General features: G+C 42.1%; 1 protein-coding gene across 1 annotated transcript in view; it reads left to right on the forward strand.

Moving 5' to 3' along the window:
* The first annotated feature begins 2,914 nt into the window (after positions 1–2,914).
* CHD2 (chromodomain helicase DNA binding protein 2) overlaps positions 2,915–13,028 on the forward strand; it is a 71,238-nt gene continuing 61,124 nt past the window's right edge. The window contains exons 1-4 of the mRNA XM_041418553.1: positions 2,915–3,352; positions 5,950–6,022; positions 6,722–6,808; positions 10,894–10,954. The gene's annotated coding sequence lies outside the window, so the exon portion shown is untranslated. The remainder of the gene's footprint in view (positions 3,353–5,949; positions 6,023–6,721; positions 6,809–10,893; positions 10,955–13,028) is intronic.

A 13,028-nucleotide genomic window follows, 5' to 3' on the forward strand; every position in this document is an offset into this window, starting at 1 on the left:
TCCAAAGATCTGTGGGCTATGCTGTATAACAAAGAATAAACTGCTTCACCAACCTTTTGGTGTCCTCTGGTACAGAGGGCAGGTTGGGACAGGTGGGGAAGGGACACTGCCCTGAGGGATCACAGTGTGCCTTTGTATGTTGTCCCTAAGGGACAATAATATGGGGCTGGGAGAAGGAAGAAAGATTCTAGGAGAAAACAGAGTACCAGAAAGTCAAGTTCTGTGCCTCCATCTGGAATTCCAGCCACAGACGCAATCTCAGAAAATAGTTCCCATATTAGTAATGGAAACATTAACTCGTGTCATTATTTTCGGACATGTGGTTCATAAAACATGGCTGAAGTATTTGGTCCAATGATACACAAAGGAAGAGAATGTGTTATCTGAAGAAGAAGGAATGAACTTTATAGAGGAAATTGCAGTGTAGAAGTGCTGAATTTAGGAGGCAAGAAATGGGGTAACTGCAGAGGCAGTTGGAATGAGAATTTTGTTCCACTGTTTCATTAGGAAGAAGAATGCAAACAGTCTGTTCCTGGTAAGGAACAGCAGCACCATGGCACCATGGCTCTGCAGAGTGACTGCACTTGTGTTCACCTCCATGCAGCTACTCAGGGCCAAGGAACAGAGGAGGTCATGGATACTCGTGGAAGGATTTTCAGAGCTGCTTCAGGTCTTGGTGCCCAGGAAGCAAAAGAGCAGTGCTGCACATATTTAATGAAGATATTAGACTTTGAGTAATTTTTTAGTTACAAATAGCAGCAATAGAGTACAAGACTTCCAGAAACATTTATCTATAAATGTACTTAGAGTTCTTATGGGTTTTTTTTGTTTTTTTTTTGTTTTTTTTTTTTTTTTTTTTTTGTTTTTTTTTTAAGAGGAACAGTCTATTACACTAGACAGTCTGGTATAGCTAGAGAAAATCAGATAACAGTGCGAGCACACAGGTTAGGTCTTGTTCAGGCATAATCTCAACTCTCCTGGCTGGAATCACACAAGGTACTATTATGTCTAGAATCCCTGATCTCTTTTCTCTTTCATGTGGTTATTGCAAGTGATCACACATCTATTCTGCTAGAAACGTACTTGTGTTTGGGAAGAAATAAGAGAAAGGCTGGAAATTGTACATGGAATTTCTAATCTTGGTCTTTGCTGTGAAGTTTTACCATGCAGGATTGGCTGAAAATGCTGATATAAGGAGAAGTGCTGTTGCTGCACCCTGCTTTCATCTGGATCCTGCCTCATCATTCCCCCTTTTTTCACTGTTGGTGGTTTTCCAAGGAGGATAACATCTGAGTTCTGTCCATGCAAGCACCTTTAGATACAGTTGTATGAGAGCATATCCACTGAGAGCAAGAGAATTGGCCTTTGCAGGAATCTAAATGGGAAAGAAGTTGTAGAACAGGCTTTCTGCTATCCATAGTCTCCCTAGACTAGAACTTCAATAGTTCTTCTTGTGAGAGGGGAAAAAACGGGCATTTTGCCCCTTTTCAGTGAGAAGCTGCATCAACTCTTTAGTACCACCACTGATTCCTTGACAGAGGTTCCTGTGCTGTGGCAGCTTTATGTGGGTCACCACCATCCCTTCTCTGAAGATGGTAACACCTTATCCCACTGTCTACAAGTAGTAGCTATCCCCTGCTGTCCTATACACGAGGTCATATTTTGTCTGTATTTTGAAAGGAAATACAACTCTTGGCTCAAAATCATAGAGATTGATTCTTTTCAGCTGGCCACTTCCTTGTGGTTTTTCCAGGACTCAGGAGAGAGCTGCCGAACTCCAGCTGCGTGATCTCTAGTGCCAGACTGGATCCTGAGGCCTTTCAAATAATCATTTGACGTATTGTTAGTTTAATTCTGTCATAATTACCCAGGTTCATTAATATGAAAAAGGAAGACAGACAGTTTCTTTCTGCTTTTAGTGGAGTCACTTGGGCAAATGAAAGAAAGTGAAACATGTGCATATTATTCAAAGTGACTGCTGAAGTGAAACTTTATATCAGTAAAACTGATATAAATATCAGTTTTGTCATGTTTGCTGTGTGTGCTTCTTGCAGAGGAGCACCATAACTGGGGCTGGTGACAGGATTCCTAGCAGTGTGAGGGATGCCTTTCCATCTTGCTGATATCTGAAGTGGTTTCCATGGCTCTAGTCAAAACAGGAGACTGTCCTGGTAAGGCTGGCACACCAGAATTTCTATGGTGTTAGCTGAGAAAAGAACACCTAGTTTTATTTGTGCATCTGTGCAGTTTCTGAGCAGCAGTAATGGGGAATTGATGTGGCAGACGGGCAGGTGACTGGGTTGTGCTGGCTCTGTGCCCCAGCCGGGCTCTGGAGCTGAAGGTGCACAACAGCGGTGTGTATCCCATCAGAACAGAGGGGTTCGTAGCCCCACTTCTCCGTAGGGACCCTGGCAGGCGAGCTGTCCCTGGCTCATGTCAAGGGCTGATAACAGAGGTGATGTTCGTGGAATGGCGGCAAACGGGGCCGTGAGATGCGGGGCGCCAGCAGCCAGCTTAGGGGGCTGAACCCCGCTGTGTGTCAGAGGCACGAGGAGATCTCTGGAGCGGGGTCTGGCAGAGCTCGGGCCCAACGGGCTCAAGGCTGTCCCGGGGCAGTTCAGGTGGGACGGCTCGGCCAGGTGGGGCTGGGAGGGGGCGGCGGCCGCTCCTGCTCCCGCTCCCGCTCCCGCCTCCCCCTGAGGGGCGGCTGCTGCGGCCGGCGCGCGAGGAGGCGGCGGGAGCCAATGGGGGGCGGCTGAGGCGGGGAGCGCGGGCCAATGGGAGGCCGCGGCGCCGGAGCGCGCGGGGCCCGGGCGGGGGGAGGCCAATGGGGAGCTGCGCGCGGCGCGCGCGCAGCCGAGGGCGGGGAGGGGCGGCGCGCAGAGGGGCGGGGCGCGCGCACGGTGCCGCCCCTTCCCCGCCGCAGTGAGGAGCGACCGGGCGGCCATGTTGTGCGGGGGGAGGGGAGCAAGGAGTTGAGAGGAGACGGCGGAGGCTCCCTCACACACACGGCACAAGATGGCCGGGGAGCAGCGGCAGCTGCCGCCCGTCTCCCGGTGCTGTCCCCGCCGCTCGCGCCGGAGACGCCCGGCGGGCGCCCCCGGTGCCGCTCCCGGGCGCCAAATCGGGCCCGGCGCTCTGTGGGCTCCGGGGCTTCGGAGGGCGGCGAGCCGGGCTGCCGAGCGGGGCTGCCGACGGTCGGGCAGCAATGGCGCCGGGCTGCCGAGCGCTGCCCGCGCCGCTCCCTCGCCGGGCGGGCGCGGGGCTGCCCTTGGCCGCGGGCAGGGAGAGCCGGGAGCAGCGCCCCGTCCTCGGGGTCCCGGGTGCCTGTCAGCGGGCTGCTTTTCGCCGGGTAAGTGCCGGAGTCTCCGGGCTCCTCATTGTCCTTTGTCCTTGGGAGGAAAAACAAAATGTCCTTGGAGCTGGGAGGGGGAGGGGGCGCTGCCTCCCCCTGCCCCCTCCTTCCCCCCCCGCCGCTCGCTGAGGGGACCTGCGGGTACCCTCGGGGACCCCCGCCCGTGCCCGAGACCGGGCTGGGCTGAGGGGGAGCGGCGGGACAAGGGGAGCCCCGGTGACCCTCGGCGGCTGCGGGCGCTCCCTTCGCTCTCCTGCAGCACCCGGGAGGCTCCGCACGCCCTGTCCCCGAAGCAGCCCCGGGGGGAGCAGCGGCGGGGTTTGGCTCCCCTGTGCAGCACCGAGCACAGGGGGGCTGCAGACCGGTTCCCCCCAGCGCGGCGTTCAAGGGGGGGTATCTGCAAACCAGCCTGGAACTCCAATGCAGCAGTGGAGGGAGGGGGGAGAGGTGAAGGCTGTACGACAGCATCACCGAAATGTTTAGCCCCGTGTCTATGTGAAGAGCGTTTCTTGCCCGTCGCTGTTCGGATGGGGATATGTTTTCGTAGTTTCTAAGAACAAAGACGCCATGTCCTTTTCTCTTAAAAATAAAACTTGGAGTGGTTTTTTTGTGGGGTGTTGGCTTTTAACTCTTTGTAAACCAGTAAGAGAAACAGGCTGCGGAGGAGACCGATTGGTACTTTATGAAACAATAGAGAAAAATTTATTTCACTGGAGAAGCAGCAATTCAGGTGAAGAAGTTTAAAAGAAAACTCCTAGGAATTACGTGCAAATTTGATTTTGCAATTAAAACGGCAGTGTAGAAACTTAAAAGCTTGAGAAAAACAAAGCTCGGTCATGCCAAGTCTGCCGTTTAAAGTTGGCAAAATACTACAGTTGTGATTTAGACGACACTACAAAAAGAAAAGAGAGTTACTTAAATACGAATTGCACGATATGGAAACGGATGAGTTTGCGTCTGACATGGAAAGCTTTTAAAAAACATTTCATGGGTATCAGGTTTGTTTTTATTATTCAGTTTATAGGTTTTTCAGAGATCTCACAGTTACTTCTCATTACAAAACATTTTAAACGTCGTTTCGGTGTTCTCATAATTTAGAAGTTGTACAACACCTATTGCAAGACTTTCTAAAATGCAAGTTTAAATGTAAATGGCTGACGTTTGTTTTGTATTGGCTTGCGTTCAGCAATTACCAATTTAAGGGTAAAATTGTGATTTTAAATATATGAAAAGTCTCTGTAGAAGAGCAAAAGGTAAATACTGAAAACTTTAGTTTTAATTGGAGGTTGTGTATAGCCATATTTGTTGGATTTTAATGGTGTACGCTTGTGCAAGGTTATAAAACTCTGTGCAGATTTTAAATACTGCAGTTGGAGGTAAATCTGCATTTTTTCGGTACTTCCTCTGCAAATAAGAATCTGTCATTGTAACAATTATAGTTAGCCCTTTTTTTTTGGAAATAGAAATACAAGTTTTAACAATCACTGGACTTCTGTCACCTTTATGCAAAGTGTTCGATGTCTTTATTTTAGGTTTGGATTATGGTGGTTTTATAACCCCAGCAACAGTTCTGCAGTGTAGAACAGGTTCTGGCATACACACTTTGCCCTAAAGAAAGTTCTAGCTTTAGGTGGGTGTCTCCTGGATTTGTCTTAAGTATATTACAGGATAATTTTTAAATAGTTTTGACTGGTTTATTTTAACAGCTGAAAATAAAATAGGTAATTTTCCAGAAAATAAATTACTTGTAATTCATAATGTGTTTTATTTAATAGTTCTGCGGCAGGTTTTTTTTGTATTTTAAGGTGTAGGTGTTTGAATTTCTACATCTTTTAATTCAGCATAAAACCGGTTTTTAAAATTGTATATTTGCAGAATGATTCTACACTTCTGGAGTATGAAGTAATGCTGGTGATAAATATAATTGCTGCAAAATAAAATGTTGTGGCTTTTCACAAAACGCAAGAAAAGTTGGCTAGAGGTTGTGCAAATATGGTGTTCCTTGTGTTAAAAGAACATAGTTTGAGATCTGATTAAAGGTTAAAGAAGCTGAAGACTTTAAAACTGTGTTCTAGAGGGCGAAAAGATGTTTTTTTGGGGAGATGAAGTAACTTAGGACTTAAAATTCAGAGACGCTGATGACAGAAGCCATTTTAAAATAACCTTGCTATCAGTAGAGGTTTTATTTAATTTTGTATAGCCTACTGCTGAAGATTTTAATGGGAAAAAAGTAAAAGGGCTGAGGGATATTGTGTGATAAATTACTCAGTAAAAAAAATCTTAAACGGGAATTTTAGCTTTAAGTCTTTCAAAATTAAAGTAATGGGAGACAGAAGAGCAGACTGCAGTTATTCATGAAAAACACAGATCATGTATGTTGTATGTCAGTCACTCATCTCCAGAGGGTTTTTCTTCAGCCAGGAATGTACAGCCACTCAAACTTTTATTTTTAGAGTTCAGATCAAAAGACACTTACTGTAATCATAAGTTTTTCCTGACTTTAGTAATTATTAAGATTGGTAGGCTTCAGGCATATGGCTAACACTGCTTTTCTAAAGCAAAATACTGAAAATTTCCATACTTTGTTTTTTCAGGTAGGATTTCGTGAACAGAACCTTACTTCCTGACTAGCTTCCTGAGGATTCGTTCATGCCTTATTTTTCTTAGGTAAGAATGGTTATACCTTGTGTTAGTATGTTCATTTCCTTGTTATTTTTTTGAAACTAGAAATTGCCTTTTTGCTACTGTGCAGATGGGAAGAAAAAAAAATTCATAAGGAGGGGACACATTTTATGAATTGTCTGGACTTCTAAAAAGCTTTTCTTTGGGGTTACAGGTATGCTGTCTTCATATAATGTCATGTTTATGTGCTGCTAGGGCATAAATTTCAGTTTACTGAGGCTATTTAATAAGTGGGCAGTTTATTTTTATAATATATGGCTACATATATATATATTTAGTATTTGGTGGAAAAGGACAGTATTTGTGTATGAACTGAAGTTCTGTGTGTCCTGTTTCACCAGTGAAAACCTACATTAAACTTTGAAAATTATTTAGGTTTTTTTACTTAATGAGTTTGTAGCATTAATGTTTGGGGAAATTGTAGAATTTATACTTGAAGGTAGTAACCCAAGACTTCAGGAATTCATAGAGGAGATTTTTGGGGGCCTGTTTCTTGTTTTTGGGGACTAACGCTTCACAACGATGGAGTATTGGTTTTGTACTGTTGGTAAAACTTTGATTTATTCAAGGACATTTCCTTTACGGGTTTTCAGAAAGTTTGTCAGTCAAGAATGTTAGGGCTTAATGAGCTTTTCTGTACCTCGTTTTCAGACAAACCTGGTTTTGTTGTTTTTTATCTTTAAGGGCTATTACTGGATATTGTTCTTCCAAAGATTCAGATGACTGGTTGGGCAAAAGACCTTGAGCAAAATCCTGTACCGGGCGTGCCAGGTACGTTACCCTGTGTTGTGGGGTTTTGTTTGGTTTGTGTTTTTTGTTTTTTAATCATCCTGGAAACGATTTCTTTCAAAATAAACATTAAACATTTAAATTTCAGTGTTTTACCTTGTTGAATTTATTTTCTTTCAAGCGTAGTGCATTTGGAAATTGTTAGTATGTACGTACTACAGCAATGTTAATGTCTCCTGCATCTTTGAAGATTTTATGGTCACTCACAAGTACAACTTTTTAACAATCTGCTATGACCATGTTGACATGTGGTGAAGCCAAAGGATTGTCATCTCCTAAGGATGTTGTCTAATCAAACTTCAGGAATGCTTTTCCTTAGTTCAAGGTATTGGTTTATTAGCAAGGGACGCTCATAAGCTTTTCCTTTTTGAGAAATTGTTTGTACAATAAACTTTAAAATTTGGGGTTTGGTGTAAATTTTATTCTAAAAGCCTAAAGTGGTGCCTAGTTATTACAAGATATCTTGCTTTCCTTGCAGTGTAAACAAAGCAGCTTTTTGCTGTTTATTTTTTGTTTTTACACTTCAGATTCTGCATTTAGGATCAGAGTAACCTTTGAGTCAGGCTTTCACCACTCTGTAATTAAAAGTGGGGGATCCTGTTTGCCTGTCTTAACCGATTCCTTTTCACAGCTTCCCATGCTCGTGTACTTGCGTGCATGCTCAGGACCTCAAAGCGTGAGGCGTCTTCATGAGGACACGGGTATCGGGATTCCCAAAAATACTTCTGATGATTTGCTTTTTCAAATTACATAATTCATGATGATAACCCGAAAGTACAATTGTGAACCCCCCACCTGAGTGCAGCTAGGGTTTTTTTGGCTTGGATGGAGCCTTCAGTCTGTTCACAGAAAAGATATTGTACACAATTTTCCATAAGCCTTACAAAAACGTCTCTTCAGGTTGTAATAAACCTTTATCTGCAGTGAGTCACTGCTGATGTGCAAGGTAGAGTTCAAATTATATTTATAGATATTGGACGTGTGCCACCATCATGGATGTCCTGCAGCAAACACAGCTAACGAGCAAGGTGATATGTCAGAATGTTCTGCAACTTCATCGTGTGACTGTCTGGTGGCAGGTGTGAGAACTAGAAGTTTGTGTTAGAAATGATCTCATACCTTAAGAACAACCGGGCGTATCTAAAATCCCACATAAGTTTTCAGTTTAGAGGGTCAAAAATCACAGATACTGCACAGCCTATTATGATAAAGGCAAGGCCAGTCTGAGTCACACAAACTTCTGATAACACTGATGGGATTGAACCTGTCAGACTCGATTTATATTCTTGGTATTAAATTCTGCAATGTCTGAATCTGCAATTTTTAACTAACCTGCTCTTTAAAAAACAGAAAACAAAAAAACCTAAAAAAGTAAAAATCAGAAAATCACAGTGCTCAAGAGCAGATCTTGCCTGACTTGAGCGTTTTACTATAAATAGGAAATTCAGCACTTTGCTCTTAACGGTCTTGCATCTTTCCAGTATTGTCCTAATGCTGATAGTGCTGAATAGACATTACAGTAAAAGCAGCTTTAACTGTCCCTTTTGTGGCCTCTTCAGAGCTGCCTTTTCTTGCAAGAACAAACTTGTTTTTGGCTTCCCCTCTAGAATAAGTAGACCTCAGTGGGTTAGATGCACACTACTGGGACTTGAGGGAAGTTCCAAGTTCATGGCTACGCTACAGCATGCTTGTGAGGATCGAGGGGGGTCAGGAGAACCTCTCAGGCTGAGTCCAAACATTCTCAGTAGAGGAAGCTGTTCTTCTGCAGGGATGTGAGCCCGCATAGAACAGATTCTGGTCGCATTGGCAGCGTATGTGGAAGAATGTTGATGTGGTGATATGAATCGTCTTTGCCAAAATACTTTAATTAATTAAATAATACAAGACAAAATGTGATACCAGTTCATAGCTTTTGGGTGTCTGACCTGACCTCTTGCTGAAAAGGGAGATGCACTGTGTGATGGTTAGTGCCAGTCTTTGTGGGAGCCTATGATGCCGGGCATGTTTTGTGTGGTAGGCTGTACTGTACTTCAAGTGTCTGTAATTTTAAAACAAAAATAGGCTATTAGATAACCTAGAAAAAGTAAATTCATATTTATTTTTAAATAGGGGATGGATTTTTTTAATCACCCAGGCTACAACAATTAAAGCAGGTAGTCTGATTAAAAGATTTTGATATTAGATACAGGAAATACAGCTGTTAAATGAAAAGTTAATTTCTTTCAGCCAGGATTGTATTTCCAAGCTCTGGTTTCTGGCTCGTGGCATAAACCTGTAGCTTTGGTGATTGATTCTGTAGTTTAAGAGTGTGTGTGTTTTGGTTGTAAAAATTAAAAACTTAAATAAGTACAGGGGCATATTCTATAATAGTGAAAAAATAACTAATGTGAATGAAATGTAATATGTTATCAATATCCTCGTGCTGTTTTTACAAAGCTCATTGTTTGGTTTATCCACTCACTTCCAAGAAGAGAAGTGTCACTATTACTACGTGATACCACTCTGACACACCAAAGATTCCTTTTGCACAAGCGTGCTGAGGTCAGAAGAACAAAACTGGTGGAGTCTTCATAACACTGTCATTAAAGGAAGGTGCTTTGTGGTGACAGCCATGTTAAATACTACCCTCATTAAAGTTTCTGTCAAACTGCCGTAGCTGTGTGCTTGCTCTAGAGCTAAACAAAACAAGAACCAACTTGGATGCAATGATGGATGTGTAGCTGTGCCGTGAATTATTACAAATGGCTGAGAGCTGTAAATTGAGTCTTCCAGTCATTAAATTTACTTGTCTTCATACAGATTGTAGTTTCTAAGTGGTCTTTTTTGAGTGAAGTGATTCAAAGGGCCCAAGTAACACTTGTTTCCCTGGTTCATTTTCTGTGCCTTGGATGACTGGTGGATGCCTCATGGCTGATCATGGTCCAGCAGCCATGTTGTGGTTCTTCTAAAATGGTGGATGGGCACTTCACAGAAGTTCTGTGCTTCCATTTAGTAGCAGCTACTTGATGCAAATATATTTTAAAATATCATTAATACTTTTTTAAAACTAAATTTCTCATGCATTAGGATATTCTACATGCTTCTGCCAGCCTACTGCTATTTTTTTGTCGTTTCCCTTTTTAAAGGCTTTTTTCATAATAAGCATTTCAAGTAAATTACATCAACAAGGAAATTACAGTCCTCTTCATCCCATATTTCTTTTTACACCTCTGAGTAGGTGTCAAATGGAAGAGAAGAATTTAGAGGATTGCACAGTACGCTGTCACTGGATAGGTTCATTAATTTTTATGTGTTTGAGGCTATATTTCAGTATAAGTAGAATCTGAGAGATTACAAGAGAAATGGTTTGCTTGTATGTGTCAGGAGGATAAACTTGAATGTCTTATTTCATGTAGTTGAAATTTACCCTGGAAAGGGGGTTCATGAGTTGTTTTAGAGTATTAGGTCTTTAATCTTTCTACCTTTGCTTAAGGTAACTGTGATTAAGAATTTATTGATACAGGTTGCCAAGAGGCATTTTCAGAGTCAGATTTCCACATTCGGACCTTGCCCTTACATGAGTAACTTAGAGATATAGTAGACAATTTGTTCCACATAAATGTGGTACGTAATTGCCCTGCATCCAGCAGATAACTCCTCTCAGGAAAAAGAGCATTTTATTTGCTCTTGTGAAGGGCAAGTCGGGTTGCTTAAGCATGCTTCGAGAATTAATGCCTGAGTGATCTTTTTTGAAAACCTCACAGAATATATTTTTTGTTGTTTTTTTCTCAGTGAATTTGTGGACTGCGTCCGAATTTCTTAAGTTGTTCTCAAGTTTTTAATAACAGGTTCCTCAGTGATAATTTTAATTTTTTTTAATAAAATAACTTCTGTAGCACATGCTGTGAGCTGGGAATGGTTGGTTTTTTGTGTTTGTGGGGGAGTTTTTTTTTGTTTGTTTGTTTGTTTTTAATGAGGGCTTTTGTAATAAAAGCTGTTGCTTGGTCTTATAGACCTTAAGGTTTAGATCTCTTTTGTTTTTTAATTTATTTTAATTCAAGTGTTCTAATATCCCATTTTCCCTACAGATATGTTGAGGAATTGATTTACTCACTGTAAGCAAAATAGCTGCTCTTGGTTGAAGCACTGGTAAGTTGTTACTCCTAATAACATTTACTTTTTAGCTTTAAAAAAACCCCAGCAACCACACATGGCTGTAGTGTTTAAGTGGCTGAAGGCTTTGGCTGGATACATTCTGAAGGTCATTAGTGTGTGGCCATGTGTGCATGTGTGTTCAGAAAAGCTTAAAAGGACCCTGGATCATTCCTGCTGGGCTCTGGGGAAGTGAGCAGTACTTGGGTAGTGCTCTCTCCCTGGCTGGCTGCAGAACAGCTTCCAGATCTGATTGTAGTTCTGGAGGCTTCCGTGATTTGACTCCAGATTTCACTGAGAACTTTTATATCATAGTCGTGCTTGTTCAGAAGGGTTTTTGGTATGCAGATGTCTGTCTCTAGAGAGGTACTACACACAATTTGGATAACAAATGGTGTGGAAAGTATGGCAGGAAGAACTTGCTGTACAAGCATCTTGTGTTGTCCTTATGCTTCTGTCAGGATCAGTGGGAGCCTTTGAGCAGACAGTTACTGTCTTCCTGTTGTACAATTGTTCTGTTTGTCTTCTTCATTCATAAAGCTCTGGCTTTGCACAAAATTATAAATGCCAGTACAGTTTCCTGTATTTTTTAAATGAAACTGCTAGCTGATAGACTTGAAATTATTCCTCATATAGTCAAAACATAAAATTGGCAGGCTTGTGTAGGTAAATTAATTCAGTTCTATACTGGATGAATATAGGGAGAGAATTTTTTCCCATTTTCTTAAATAAAAGGGATTTGGTCTTGACCTTTTGTTGTCTCTGGCACATTTTGTGACTTCCTTGGAAGTTGCTTGTGGAAAGACCCAAGTCCTTTTGTCTTTCTCTGCTTAAAATTCAGACTCCTTGATTCTGCATATTTAATTAGGGCATTCACTACATTTTGTGTGCATGGATTAACTTTTTTTATGTGAAGCTCTATTCCTGTAGCACTGTGCTTTGGAATATATGCTTTTCTTTAAGAGACAGTTTCTTTTAGTCTGACATGCTACCTGATTGACCAAAGCCCTCTTTAGGCTTCAGATAACTTGGGAAAATGTTCCAAGATGCAAATCCACTCATTTTAGTGGCTAGATGACAGTGAATTTCAGCTGTCCCATGGCTGTGTTTGTTAGTAGAGCCCTCCAGCAGCCATTGCCTTTTGCACTGCCTCAGGTTCTAGGAGAGAAGCTGGTTTTGTACTCCAAAGTCCTGTGCTTCTCTTCCACTCCATAGTGTGGAGACTGATGTAGAGCCCTTCGGAAAAGGAAAAGGAATTTGTGGGAGAAGGTGCAGACCTTGCCAGGCTGTCTTAGTGTGGCCTCCTGCTGCTTCTGGATCAGTTTCATTTTGGACCAATTTTTTCATTTGAGTTTTCAGTCCTAAAGCAAAGCAGTTAGAAAAAGATGTAACAAAAGAGTTCATGGGCTTTGAGAAATTAAGTTTTTAATGTGTGTACACAAACTTAGTTTTGATAAGTATTTAATTTCTTCTACTACTGTGGTCTGTAAGTTTTATTTCTTTGTTCTTTCAGAAGCCTTAAGCTATTTTTCCCACTGCAGGTGTGTGTCCAGCAGTATATTTCTTGATACGTTTCTTCTCCAGCTATTCCTCAAAACTCTTCTTATGCTATCCACTGATGCCTTCCTAGCCCCAGTCACCTGCTAGAATCTCTAAACATGTGACTCATGTTCCATTTCAATATTAATCTTGGTGTGATTGCTACATCTTTCTGTGTGCATTTCTGTTTTTTCATTGGGTTGTAAATTAGCTATTGTCAGATCTGGCTCTTTGAGTAGAACTTTGGCTTTTCAGTTACACAGTGAGTAATTTTCCATCCTTTTCTGGTTTACAATCCTTACCTAAAGGAAGAGGTGAATGTGAAACCCTTAAATGACTTAGTTGAAATGGTTGTCTACAAAAGAAGTTTCCAAAAGCAGTTGTGAAGCATTCCAGTGTGTGGATCTTGAAAGATCTGGTGTTGCATTCTTTGGTTAACATGGTGTTTAGTTGAAGCACTGAGTTTCATTTTTAACTCTCTTTTTTAAGAGATGAGAGAAAATACTCAAAAACACCAGGAGCTTTATTAAAG

Source organism: Onychostruthus taczanowskii, unplaced genomic scaffold (genome assembly GCF_017590055.1).
Source record: "Onychostruthus taczanowskii isolate IOZ18803 unplaced genomic scaffold, ASM1759005v1 scaffold6, whole genome shotgun sequence".
Classification (NCBI taxonomy): Eukaryota; Metazoa; Chordata; class Aves; order Passeriformes; family Passeridae; genus Onychostruthus; species Onychostruthus taczanowskii.